This window comes from Haliotis rufescens, unplaced genomic scaffold (assembly GCF_023055435.1).
Source record: "Haliotis rufescens isolate VD_foot unplaced genomic scaffold, xgHalRufe1.0.p SCAF_25, whole genome shotgun sequence".
NCBI classification, from domain to species: Eukaryota; Metazoa; Mollusca; class Gastropoda; order Lepetellida; family Haliotidae; genus Haliotis; species Haliotis rufescens.
Genome location: NW_025963946.1, coordinates 8,907,386 through 8,918,999, shown reverse-complemented (window position 1 = coordinate 8,918,999; position 11,614 = coordinate 8,907,386). Strand labels below are relative to the sequence as shown.

General features: G+C 36.6%; 1 long non-coding RNA gene across 1 annotated transcript; it reads left to right on the top strand.

Annotated features, from left to right (window-relative positions):
- Positions 1 to 1,137: 1,137 nt before the first annotated feature.
- On the top strand, positions 1,138 to 8,102 carry LOC124141336. The gene is made up of 3 exons (XR_006862038.2): positions 1,138 to 1,471; positions 2,512 to 2,597; positions 7,830 to 8,102. It is a non-coding gene; the product is annotated as an uncharacterized LOC124141336 (long non-coding RNA).
- The last annotated feature ends 3,512 nt before the right edge of the window (positions 8,103 to 11,614 follow it).

Genomic DNA, 11,614 nt, shown 5'->3' with positions numbered 1-11,614 from the left:
TTACTACACTCAATTCCAGACCTATCATTTTTGGTTTTGATATAGCATTTGATATATTATCATCCAACAATCACACATAAATTATCAAATATATCTGTCTGAGTGGATGCATCAATGCCTGAAGGATGACAATTAGCCTGTTCTCACTTGTTAACAAGATGACTTGTGGCATGATCTTCAATATGTCCACAGTTGTCATGCATGACAACTAAAGTTTCCACACTTTCCCGAGGACTTGATATTATTCTGGTGATGGGTATACACGGAATGCTCACTCCCATTGTCACTGTCCCTGGATTGCTCAGCTACTGGTGCTGGGGCCTCCCTTTGTATGGTACTCTCATCTGAGTTGGAATCAAACTGAAAATTTATAAGATAACAAATAAAATAATAACTAAATAATATCCTTGATGTCCATTCTCAGGATTAACAAGAAAATTGTAAAAGATCTAATTTCAGATAACCCATGTTAATTGCAATCATTTATTTTCTCTATTTAAAGTAAAAATACTCCGAAATAATAAATTTTCTAAATTTTGAAGTTTCTAAAATTATGTGAATAATTCCAATATTTTAACAATATCGTCATGATAATCTATCATTCTGAAAAGTATTTGGTCTTTTAGGGGCATCCATGCATCATTAAATAACATGAACTTTAAGCCTCAGTAATATATTGTTTATGTACAGACTTTGATAACCTGATATGTGTTGAACGTTTACCCCCGAAAATGGATGGTATTTTAAACAAAAGGCAATTTTAGAATCAGTTAACATCAGTGTTTGAAAATATACCCTCATATTTCAGCAACCCATGTTTGCCGTAAAAGGCGACTATGCTTGTCGTAAAATGCGACTAACGGGATCGGGTGGTCAGGCTCGCTGACTTGGTTAAAGCACGGTCATCAATCCCAATTAGTCATGATGTCAATCACTGGATTGTCTGGTCCAGACTCGATTATTTACAGACCGCCGTCATATAGCTGGAATATTGCTGAGTGCGGCGTTAAACAACAAACCAACAAACCAACCAAATCACAGTGAAAGTAGGAAGCTCACAGTAAGTGTGAAAATGTCATGCCGTTATGAGGCCTTAAATCAGTTTCCGAGCTAAACAGGCCTGAGTTATCCCCCTGTGATTACAACGTAATTGCAAGCTCTTCACAGCGATAGCCCGTTCGCGGAGGGTGTCACGCGCTGGGAATGAGCTGTGAATTTAACTGGGCCCCTGTCTTGTCACAACGCAAAAGATATCAAGTACCAGTTTATGGTGAGGCAACATGACATCCGATACATATTGCCTAGCTGATCCGAAGAAGCCCCCTTGACCCTTCAAGAAATCGCAAGACCATATAATTAAGAACCAACAGAACTATGGAAACGATGAAAACAAGAGAAGACCCACATCACCTGATGTGTCACCCGACCCCGACTCGACATCTACACAATTAGGCCTACCAGTGACAACGTGGTAAGAATAACACTTTGATGTGTGTATACCTAAATTACCTATATGCTCATTATTACATTTTCAGAAGCGGAAACGTAATATCCTTAGATATTTTTTTGTCACGCCTGGTAAACCGCATGCTTCGTCAGCAGGCCTATTCATCCTGTCCCACCCACCAATTTCTACTGTAAACTTGTTTAAACATTTCACTATTATTAGTGTTTGTAAGAGACGATGTGAGTTTAGTTTCATTTATTTTACTTCAAGGCATGTTATGTTTTCACAATAAGTTGAGTTGCGTATAGGCTAAGTTGGATTAAAGTTGGAGTAGAGGCTAAATTCTAATGTAAGCTAGTTGTAACATTTCACAATTATTGGTGTTTGCAAGCGACCATGTTAGTTTAATATCATTTATTTTATCAAGGTTAAAAAAACATAAGGTGCCGTTTTCTAGGCAATAGTAGCCGTTTTCGCCTGAGGCGAGGTGACGTTTTCGCCAATCGGTGCCGTTTTCGCCAGGTGACGTTTTGCTGAGGTGCCGTTTTAGCTATAACCCCCTGTTACGACCGGTATCGGCATTGTCGTCAATCTAAGTTTGTCAATGTTAGGTATATATAACTATTCCCACCACCTATAGGCTACAGATCAGTGGTACATGGCAATATCAAGAAACAAATTAGATCTGTCGCCAAACGTTGTCTCAACAAGATTACACATTACCAGCTGGTTACGAGAGCATATGCTTAGTTTGAGTAACACGAAAATGGGGTACGTCCCAGTACGTTTCCAAAGTCGGTTGCGTACTGGGGAAAAAAAGAATCTCTTTGATTTTTTCTTATCCGAATTCAAAATAACTGCCATATTTTATGGATAAGTAAGATATCTAATTAATAGATAAATGGTTTTTGGTTTGTTCTGACAACCATTCATAGAAAATGCATTGCAAATTTGCAGGGAAACTATTTATCATCCATTATGAAGCCAGATTTAAAAAAATAAATGTTCACAATCTAACAAAAATATGATACATTCTTCATGTGAAACGTCATCGCCGAAAACAGGTGACGTAGGACGCATCTCCCAAATATGGGCCACTGCAGTAATGGCGGCAAGCGACAGCTAAATTGAAGAGTGTCGTCTGTAAAATGTGAGTCAATATCCTTTGACAGATGATTGTTGCCATTAACAGAAAATGAATTGATTTTATTTGAACGTGTATAATTTTACCGCGCACTTTTCGTACATCGCCGAAAACAGTGAGTGAGTTTGGTTTAACGCCGCTTTTAACAGTTTTCCAGTTATATCATGGCGTGTCAGCTTAATGTGGGAGGAAAGCCCGAAGTGATGCAGGTCTCAGACATTTACCACTTCGGTGAAACCCACGAGCACGGGTTTGGTGCCGACAAACCTAGAAACATAATCGGGGCGAACCAGGATTCGAAACAATCATAGGTTTCTGGCGTGTCCAGGGGACGCAACTCTGCACAGCGAATTGCGCGACCTAGACGACTGGGCCACCCGTGCCCCCTCGCCGAAAACAGGTGAAACCGGGATATATAGTTAATTATTGAAAACAGTGGGTTTATTTGAGTGGACCAGATATATGTAAAATGTTTACAAGAAACTCATTCACTGTCACTATCATTATATATAAATTATTTCAGAAACTATAATTAAAACTTGTTGAAAATTAATAAAAATTGAAAAATTTTGTTTGGAAATTTTGACTTCCTGACCTGACTTTTTGGACAAATCATCTGTTACAACCACCCCCTAAAACTTTGTCCCAACTGACTGGAAATAATAGCATGCAGATCAACCCCATAACCTTGGCACTGGAAAAGTTTGGCTTGGGGCCTAATATAAGAAAATGGATATGCATACTTATAAATAATGCTTCATCTTGCATCATTATCATACAAAATGTACACCTATCTACATTCTTCTGTAACGAAAGGGGATGTAGACAAGGAGACCCATTGTCTCCATATCTATTCCTGCTCGTTGCTGAAACGTTAGGAATAATGATTTGTGATAATAATGCAATAAAAGGTATCAAACTCAATAATGTGGAACATACAATTAATATGCTGATGATACTGAAATATTTCTAGATGGGACTGACGAAAGTTTAAGTGCAGCGATTGGCACCCTAAATGATTTTTATAAAATGTCAGGATCAAAAATTAATATTGATAAGACAAAAGCAATATGGATAGGCTCAATGACAGGCAGTGACATCAAATTATGTCAGGATCTGAAACTAGACTGGCACAGTGGGGACTTTGAAATATTGGGAATAAAGCTGAACTTGAACTTAAATAATCTGTGGGTAATCAATACAAAGAAGAGAATTGAAATTATTAATAAAATTTTAGGGAATTGGAGGAAAAGAAATATAACATTGATAGATAAAATTACTGTTGTCAAAAACTTGGCCCTGTCAACCTTAGTACATATATTTTCCTCTCTTCCAAACCCTCCAAGTGAACTTATTGATGAACTAAACAAAATATTGTACAGATTCATATGGAATCATAAAAGGGACAACATAAAACGAACAACTTTAATTAGAAAATATGACGAAGGCGGACTGAGAATGATAGGGGTAAGGTCCTTTATAATTTCTCTAAAACTGTCAGTTCTCAAAAAACATCTCCAAAACAAAAACTGTAATAACCCTAGCATCTTTCCACCCCAAAACATATTCCTACTTGGGTCCAATATTGAAAACTGTATACACTTAGCTAACCCATCTTTGGTGTAACCATCAGTTTAAAAAACCCGATTTCATTATAAGAAATTAGTTTTTAAAGTGAATTGACACTATTAAAGATCTCTGTAATGAAGATGATGTAATGCCCTTTAATGAACTTAAAAGAAAATACCAAATTAAAGGCACAATTATTGACTATTACCAAGTTCTATTAAACATACCCAAATCCTGGAAAGATACCATTAGAAATATCACATTATCTTACATAATCAACATCTAAATACAACTTTGATGGACTTACTTGTAGCGCCTAAAGGCTCCAGATATTTTTATGATAAGACTACATGTATAATTACAGCAACAGTCTGTGAAAAATGGGATACCATTCTCGACTTAGATATATCATGGAAAGATGTTTTTATCAGATACAGAAAATGTACAAAAGATGTAAAATTACTTGGTTTTCAATATGAGTTTATTTATCTCACCATCTATACAAAGAAAGAATTGTTTCAAATGAAAATTCTCAATGATGATCTGTGCTCCTTTTGTGAAACTGATACTGAATCCTTACTTCATGTATATTGGGATTGTAAGCATGTTAAAGAGTTTGGGGCTAAAGTTGAATGTTTTCTGAATGCAAAATGTTCAAAACAATTTACATTTACAAAATGCTCTGTTTTACTTGGGTACAACTCTAACATTCTGTTAAATCACATCATACTGGCATGCAAAATATATATATATGTGTCAAGTATTAAGAAAAACAAATTGTCACTTGAAAAGTTTCTGAAGACTTTAATTGATATATTTCGGATAGAGAAATCAATTGCACACAAAAACAATACAATAAGACAGTTTGACAAAAAAAGGAAAAATTGTCTGGTTAATATGTCTCTATTTTTAATCTTTTTTTTTTTTAACATGAACAATTTCCACTAATGTGCTGTAAGGATTTAGCTACACACATAGTAAATAAACATGGCAAATGTAGCCTGCCCGTTTCACCATTCGTAAACAGTGTTGGACACCTGTAGCCAACTTAAATTTGCTGTCTGCTGTATAGGTATGTAACCTATACCTAATAAGTATACCACATGACGTGCTACTCAATGTATAACTCTGTAATATCATATACTGAATTGAATAAAACAAACAAACAAAACCAAAAAACCCATAACCTGTGTTCAGTGTGTTTTAAATGTTAACATACCTCATATCATGTGTTGATTCCTTACTCTTTTCTTATTCTTGTGTCTAGAGTACAAACCTTAGATTGACATAAAATGTGCCTTACTATTACTTTAGACCTCACTGGCTCCTAGCATGACTTCCTCATGCATGCTGCTTAAAACACATGGTGATATGACCACACCAACCTGTGCTTATCTCCCTTCTTATTAAGGTTGATGTAAAATTAGCACATGATAAAAAATGAAACATAACATTCAAAACCAGGAAATTAAAATAAACAACCTAACATAACATTACAATTATTTAATATTGTGTACTACTGTTGTTATACATGTTATATGCAATACATAATTTGTGGAAATTCTAGAAACCAGATTTCATACCTCCTTAACCAATTAAGCTATCATAATTGATAGAAAATAGAAATAAATATTTTGACCATTACATGTTGTAAATATCCAATTTCATAACATACAGTATGCAGGCCAAATGCAATGAGTTGATTACACCAGTGGACCAGTAAAAGATGAACCAGGGCTCAAATTTCATATGAAAATATATCTTTGATAAAATTGTTTGCTTTATGAATGTAACGGTAGTCGGTATCAGTGTAAAAAAGGATATTTTAGTAGTGCTTTACTGTTTCTCTTCCGTTAGTTGCGAGTATTAATTAGCTCCCTTGGTGAATGTAGCGAGTACCATGCTTTCCGGTGAGAAATGTTTTTGTTTATTCTGCATTCCGTCACAGTGTTTACGGATTTCAGTGGCTTGCAATGGATAACTGTGGGTTTCTGTTGACTTAATCTTTGAAATGCTGTATAATAAACATCTTGAATATGATGAGCTCAGTTTCTCCGTTCAGAGGTTTCGAAAACAGTACAATGAATATAATGCTGTGACTAAAGAAAGGTGGGAACAGATGTATATGTCCCAAAGGTTGGTTGGTTTGTTGTTCAACGCCGCACTCAGCAATATTCCAGCTATATGGCGGCGGTCTGTAAATAATCGAGACTGGACCAGACCATCCAGTGATTGACATCATGAGCATCGATCCACGCAATTAGGATCGATGACATGCATCAACCAAGTCAGCGAGTCAGGGACCCTAGTCGCCTTTTTTTTAGGGCAAGCATGGGTTGCTGAAGACCTATTCTAGCCCGGATCTTCACGGGTCTGTTCCAAAGGAATAACCTTTGAACCCACAAGGAATGGGTACATCATAATAATAATTCTTTAGTGTTTTTCCCTTCAGCAATCATCTGGAACAGTTTCAGATTAAGATGGTTTTGCATCTTCGATAAGTTCAGATTTATGAAATCTGCAATAAATCTTTTTATATGTGTGAGTGAGTAGGGTTTTATACAGCTTTTAGCAATATTCCAGCAATATCACGGGTGGACACCAGAAATGGGGTTCACACATTGTACCCATGTGGGGAATCAGACTTGGGTCTTCAGCGTGACGGGGCGGTCGGGTAGCCTAGTGGTTAAAGCGGTCGCTCGTCACGCCGAAGACCAGGGTTCGATTCCCAACATGGGTACAATGTGTGAAGCCAGTTTCTAGTATACCCTGCCGTGATATTGCTGGAATATTGCTAAAAGCGGCGTAAAACCATACTCACTCACTCACTCACTTCAGCGTGACAATCAAACGCTTTAACCACAAGGCTACCCCACCAAATACAATATGTTTTGCTTTCATCAATTTATTTTATTATGCATTTGAAGATCTATCTTGCAAAGACCCCCTCCGTGGTCTAGTGGTAGAGCATCCGCCCGGACAGTGGAAGCCCCTGGGTTCCATCCCCGGTCGCGTCATTCCAAAAGAGGTTAAAAAATAGTAGTTGTTGTCACCCTGTCTGGAGCTCGGCATTAAGGGGCTAAAACAAGGACTGGTCGGCTCGGAGTCAGTGTGTCTTAGAGGGGTATTCATGTTAAACTGCGGCATGGTATCTCAGTGTGCTAGCACTATAAATCGGCATCAGTCCGGGCTAATACAAGTAGCCACACACAAGCACATGCACGTTGCGATATAAGTGCAATAATCTTGGATGTGACATTGAACCCCATTTCACCTCACCTATCTTGCAAAAAAAACAAATCTGACAAGTAAAATAAATCTCCAGTACCATAAATGTTTATTTGCGAGACAGTAATGAAAATTTGTAACTTGTAAGGTTTTTAAATTACACCAGTGATATTGAAACATGTCCACAATATTTAAGAAGTATTCAAAGCAATAGTAATAAACACATCATGTCAACATGATAGAAAACTATAAACTGTTTTGGCTATTATTGAATTATTAACATTGGTATAAAAATTATGTACCGGTATATTTCATCAATATAAGTTGCTTCTTCTGTAGGCTTCCCTCCAGATTGAATGACAAAATTATTTATTTAAACGGTATGATATTTTTGTTATGTTTTGTACTGTATGACTAATAAAAGACAATTTTTCATTTCAGAATCTATCTGCACCTCATAAACGAGAGGTTCACTTTTGGGATTTGCAGAAATAGTTGAAGAATCAAAGTTATTCAATCTTGTGTTGTCGATTTTACTCGTGAACGATTTCCATCTGATATATGTACTGTTTTTCTCTCTGCTCACTAAAATAAATTGTTTTCATTGAAATCTTGTTTTATGGTCTCTGACAACAATCAGCCATTGCTGTTTCTTTTTATAAGTTTCTGTAATACAGGGTGGCTGATGCTGGATGAGGTAGTTTTAGGCAAGGGGGGGGTAAAGACTGAAGAAAATAGCACAAGCATTGGCTAAATGCTTAGTGGCAACTTGTTAGTGCACTGGTTGACCTTTTCAAAAGCACAGTTCTCTTGTTGTCTGAAGCACTGTACCTCACAAGACACTCTAATATTCTATGACTTGTAGCTCTGCATGAGAATAAACACAATTTGTACACAATGAAAATGGATCTCATTAGAGATTCATTAACACATGCTCATGATTTAGTCGACTCTGTTTTTGACAGAGATTCAGAGATGAATATGGAAAGGGTTTTGTTGCTTTTATTTTCTTCCCTATTATCATTGAGGTGACGAGCGAACGCTTTAATCACTAGGCTACCCGACCGCCCCTCTATATATTTGAAAGATACAACATAGAAACATTAACACAAACACTTTTGTCATCTATATCTCACTATCATAAAAAAAAAAATGGTAACTTGATTTTTTTCATGTATCAATGTACTGTAAATTGTATATGTGTGTAAATTGCATCAAACATGAAATATGAGGCCCATGATTTTGTATAGAGACTGGATAATTGGTCAGCAAACCAGTGAAACTAGGTATCTTTTTAAATAAAAAGTATAAGGCCTAAATAAAAATAATTAAAAACAACATGTTGCATCAATGTATTTTTGTGGCTTTTTACATCAACCGTCTGAATTATAATGATTTTTCATGATTATTTCAAGATCATGACCTTATCAATTGGCACCAATGACGTCATATTGCAAGGGGCATAAGCTTTGGTGTGTTTATTATGGAAATAGAACTCTCGGTAAATGTGAAAAATATAAACCGATTTAATGAATAAAATAAATTAGATACTTGTGATATTTGTATTGTTTTGCCACTGAAACTACTAGGTAAATACTTTTCACAATGAGTGAGTGAGTGAGTGAGTATGGTTTTACGCCGCTTTTAGCAAAATTCCTGCAATATCACGGCGGGGGACACCAGAAATCGAACCGGGGTCTTTGGTGTGACGAGCGAACGCTTTAACCACCAGGTCACCCGACTGCCCCACTTTTCACAATGAAAAAGTACAAGAAAAATGTAACAAATGTTATATTTGGGATAACACTTTCTTAGTTAAGTACAGATTTTTGTACTCTGTTGGGTTTAGTTCTGCACTGGCTTTGAACCCACATTGCCAGAGTGAGGCACCTAATCGCCTGCACACAAAGTCAGGGATCTAACCCACTCAGCCACCAAGGCTTCCACGAAATGAAAGTCTGACAACTGGTAGTCTAGATCACATACTTTGTGTACCCCTCTGATAAGTGTAAATTGATACGGCTCCCATGGCCGAAAGCTATGAATTCACAATGCCATTGAGAAAGTGGTCAATGTAACAAATGTTATATTTGGGATAACACTTTCTTAGTAAAATTTATTTTTTATTTTTGTGTGAAATGAAATGCTTCCAAACTTTCTGGGAATTGTCTCCATACACAACACAACAAATTCTAATAGCCGTTTTTGGATATCTTTTTTAATTGTGGCCATACTGGATTTTGATTTTGCTCATTTTTTTCAACGGAATTTTACTTTAAAGCTCATATCTTTTAAAGGGATCCACAGAAACTCTTGCAAGGTTACATGAAGTTAGTGTTCCATATGTATCTCATTTTTTGTTCTTGGTTGCATATCAAAAGTAACACCGCTTGGTGGTAATATTTGATTAATATTTGGAACAACCCTGGAACACGCCAATTTCGTAACTGCGATTTGCTGCAAACGGTGACTATATTTTTACGGAGTTGGTACAAGGAAACCCTTTGAGGATTCGAACATGGATGTTTGTGCACAGTGGTACTTGGAGCCCGCCATTGCTGTTTGCATCTACATTAATTATTGATGTGTTTATTGTTATTGTTATTATTAAGTCATCGAAAGAGAAACGTTCCACACATGTGCAGTTCTTTGTTTATGGTCAAAACGAGAGGATTTGTAGGCCGCCATTTTTTTACAAACGCTGTCTGCAGATCAGTATATTCTTACAACACAGGAGGGTTCAAGGGGGGTAAATCCTCATTTTCAAATATAATTCTGTTTCTAGAAAAATATATTTTGTAAGACGGACAACACAGCGGGGTTCAATGGGGTACCCCCCTTCGGAAATTTTTAATGTAAAATTAGGGGGGTAAATCGCATTCATGAACGCATATGAATATTCATACATTCATAATTCTCTGTAATGTATAAACATGCATACGACATATATCTTACTTTTATTAACTTTCGCAAAAAGCATAACACAAACATCCTAAGATTTTATATACACTATACGAATCTTTACGAATCAATACAATATATCCCTATCTAGATGTGGCATAACATTTTTAAGAAATATTAATTAGAGAATAAATTGATTTCCTTTATTTCTTTCTTCTTTAAAGACGATTTACTATATTATTACATATACCACTGTGTCCAGAAGTGACCCAGATTGCTATTTTTAAGAGAAAAGTTTCAATATATTTACACATATTACATCATCTACATATATCTCAAGAGATCGCATGTCAGTGCGCGTAGGTACATGTGCACCGAAATGTAGCGCTGCAGATATCGAGGAGACATACATCACCACCTCGTGCATTTGTGACAAGTTTTCAAAAATATCCTGTAACACCGTTATAGTTAAACTATAAACTGTTCCCATATGCTGCTATATATTGTGTATTATTCACATCATATATATTTTCTTCTAATTCACGAGAGGGCACGGGTAGCCCAGTCGTTTAAGACGCCGCAATTCGCCGAGCAAAGTAGCGTCCCTTTGGCACGCCAGCATTGCAGGACTCAGACGTTTACCACTTTGGTGAAATCCTCGAGTATGGAGCTGACATCAAGAAACAAAATGGGGGCGAACCGAGATTTGAACCCACGATCATAGGTTTCTGGCGTGCCCAATGGACGCAACACTGCACAGCGAATTGTGGCACCTAGGATATGTTTTTTGTTGTTGTTTAACGCCACACTATACCAGCTATATGACGGCGGTTTGTAAATAATCGAGTCTGGACCAGCCAATCCAGTGATTGACATCATGAGCATCGAAAACCTGGAAAAAAAGGTTTGCCAAGTTTTTACTCCTTTAGTAAATATTTCATGGGATGTCCTATATCAACTTTGTCGTGTATAGTGTTTAGTTATCCTTTTCAAAGTAGGACATTTTATGTTTTGAAGCATTCTGAGAAAATTATCCCGCCTCTAACAAACTCAAAAAGAATTCCAATCTGATTTAAACATGGTCGTAATGACAGCCATGTTGAATTTGTGATCTGCACCAACAATCAGTCACCAAACATACCCTGTTATATCACCATGCACACATGTTGCGTGTGTGTGAACTCTTTGCAAAAACCTCTTGTGAAGACTTTCACTCCGACAACAAACATATAAATGACGTCAACAGTATTCATACATATACATATCTGTCCACCAAAACACCCAATCAGTTTTGCATGTGGCATTGCTACCCCATAACCGTCATA